The 3153-nt window shown below is 34.6% G+C and overlaps 1 protein-coding gene across 1 annotated transcript in view; it reads left to right on the top strand.

Annotated features, from left to right (window-relative positions):
• Nucleotides 1-673: 673 nt before the first annotated feature.
• Cysltr1 (cysteinyl leukotriene receptor 1) overlaps nucleotides 674-3153 on the top strand; it is a 42221-nt gene continuing 39741 nt past the window's right edge. Inside the window, exon 1 of the mRNA XM_010641326.2 lies at nucleotides 674-977. The gene's annotated coding sequence lies outside the window, so the exon portion shown is untranslated. The remainder of the gene's footprint in view (nucleotides 978-3153) is intronic.

Here is a 3153-nt window from a genome sequence, read left to right as displayed (position 1 = left end):
AGCCACACTGTGCATCCCACAGCTCCAATACATCTGAGGTCAGCCAAAGACTAAGACCACTTACCTGGTCCCTAAATTCCTTACAGGATCAGTAACAGAAAACTCAATCATTCTAGACCATCTCAGTAGGACAGGGGGAAAAAACCTTTTAATCCAATGGAGGCTATTTATTTTTGTGAGGATTTTGGAAAACAAAATTTAAACTAAGTCACTTATTTTTCCATGACATAAGGCAACTGAAATGGAGAGATTTTTAGAATGTAGATAGATTCCCCAAGTGTCATAGGGGAGGGGAGGTAGAGAGAAAGGAGGAATGGAGAGGGAGGAGAGGAAATTTATCTTGCTTAAATTCCACATAATGCCAATTTTGTTAGCATATACTGGTAGGATTCTCTCCCCCTGCACTGCCCCCTCTACTTACAAATAGTCTAACCTCCCTGGGTCATAAAAACCTAACATGAACAGAAAATAGTCCTCCCTGTTTCCCATCTGAGAGCAGCTGTATGACTTCCTGAGAATTCTATTGCTGAACCTGGGGAATAAAAGTTCATTTGTACACACAACCTGCAAGTCTCCAGTTTCAGTTCTTCCTCCCTTTCCGTTCGTTCCCTCCCCCCACTTTGTACTAGAGAAGCCAAACTCAGGCGTGCTTTAAATAGTTTGAGGACTACTCTGAAAGAGGAAGAAGAATCTGTATGCATTGGCTAGCCAATGTCTATGCCCTGCTTTCTTGCAAATAGCAACAACTCATCTTTGCAAAACTTTAAAAAATAAAATTTAAAAAGTTTGCCTAAATAGCAAACACAGAATTGAGTGCACTTTTAGGACCCTGGGACATATCAAGATTTACACTGCAGCTCACCAAGGAGGGTTAACTGTTTGAGACTGGTATACTGGATTTGTTGAAGATTTGGAGCTTACTTGTGAGAGCACATGCAAAAGGACCCTAAACTGTAATCCTTGAAGGCACCAACCAGGTAAGGATATTTTGTATTTTAGTACTATTACCAAAAAATTGCACTGTATACAATAAAATTCAGTTTAACAAACTCCCCAGAGTTGGAGGATAATGTATCTGACTTTCCAGCTTTAAATTAAGCCATAATATGAATTCTTTCTGCTTTATTTCTTGGCCAGAGATTTAATCAGTCTGTTAATGAGTATTGCTCGTTCCTTCTACTTGGGGATCAATGTGGCAAAATACAGAGGAGACACACCCCAAGACTCCAGCAATTTTGCAATTAGGGCAGAAATGTAGGGTGTATTTTAAAATCCTGTTTTAAGGACATACTGGAGTTTCTCTAATTAATGGCAAGTTTCTTCCAATGTGGAAAGAAAATATATGATAACCGCTGAAGGTAAACCAAAAAGTGAAGAGTGACTTAGCATTTTCAGAGTGTCTTTCACACTCAGTATACAACTTGAACCTCTAAGCATTCTATGATTTAGACAAAGTAAGTGCTATTCCTTCTCTGGAAAAAAGAAAAAGGAAAATCAAAAAGGTTAAGACATTTTCTTGAAACACATCACCCAACTAGAAATTGGCAATCTCTGACTAGAGACTTCAAAAAACAAAGCTCTTTTAATTATAAATGAATTTAAGAAAATTGTATGATTTGTTTTGCAACTTTGACATATCTGATATAGAGCAAGTTAACACAAAGCCAGTTTGTGGCCAGCAGCATTTTTTCTACTTAGCATCAGGAAGCTATTTTTAAGGGTAAACAAATTGGCTGGTGAGGTGCACTTCTTTGAATTCAATGTTTCTGTCTTCTAATATTCTGAAATTGTTTGAAATCCAGAAAGATGACCCACCATGTACTTAGCATGTTATTACTCTAAAAGAAAATATAACTAACCTGAAATTGTTTGTATATTATTTTAATAAAATAATATTTATATTTTAAAATGTATTATAAAATGTAGTTGTGTGGTATTTTAAATATATTGATGAAATTTGTTTATAGTAAATAAACAACCACAAATATATTTACATGGATTTTCTTGTTTTTTTACATTCATTTTCTCAAACACTGGTCCTCAGTTTCCCTTAATATCAGCCATACTAGCTAATCAGTTCCTACAAATAAAATGTTTGCCTGAGACCCAGTTAGCCCAAACAGAATTATAGGTTAAGAAAAGTCTACATATTGAGTTGAGGCTGAATCTAATATGTCAGTCAGTGTCTTCCTAGTCCAGAGTCATCAATTGTCACTTTCTATTATTTTCTCCCTCATAACCCTAATCAAAATTTTAATGAATTCATGAGCTATTTATTTAAGATAAAAGCAAGACTCTTCTATGGCAAAGAAAATTATAAATTTGTATTTGCACAATCATTGGTTGGTAATAAGGGATTCTAAGGGGAAGGTACTAATTCTTAAAATACATAGATAATTTTATGGATTTGATACTATGAATGGTAACTATCATAATTGCCTAATTAACCTAACTTTGCATAGAATTCTATTTTGATCCATTTAATTAATTCTCATGTTCCTACTGAAATATCTAGTATGTGTTGTAATCCTTGTAAATAAATATTAATCACTCTCAATAGAATACATGACACAAAGGTAAGGCATAGTTCCTGCCTTTGGGGAATATACAGTATTGGCAAAACTAAAAGACCTAGAGAGCACAAAAATATGGGACCATAAACCAATGTCATTTTTTAAGGGCAAAGAAGTTAAGAGAACAAAGACCAGATAAATGGAGAAGGTTTCAAAGAGGAGTCAAAATAGGATAGATCTAAAAGAATATCTAGGATTTAGAACTGTGCTAAGCAAATGTGCCAAAAACATAAGATGTGGCTAAAATAGTTTGCTTGAATTCAAAAATACAGAAATTATGTCAGAAATAAACTGCGTAAAGAGTGAGCTTAACATCTGCAGGGTACACCAATGAGCCTGACTTGGCTAGCATAAAGGCATTGGATTGAGGAGTAACAGAAAGTAAATTTGAATGAAAATCTAAGGGCAAATTTTATTAGACACTGAATTTCAGGTACTTTCTAAAATGGGAAACTATCAGCAAATTATTTTTTTTTTTTTTTTGAGTTTATTGGTACATTTAGGGATACAGTACAGTTACATTCATTGTTGGGATCATGTACCTTTACATGGCAAGTCTTGATTCTCATTTTTTTCCCCT

The sequence above is a fragment of the Fukomys damarensis genome, unplaced genomic scaffold (genome assembly GCF_012274545.1).
Source record: "Fukomys damarensis isolate Sample0158 unplaced genomic scaffold, DMR_v1.0_HiC HiC_scaffold_39, whole genome shotgun sequence".
Lineage (NCBI taxonomy): Eukaryota > Metazoa > Chordata > Mammalia > Rodentia > Bathyergidae > Fukomys > Fukomys damarensis.
This window is presented reverse-complemented; position numbering and strand designations above follow the sequence as displayed.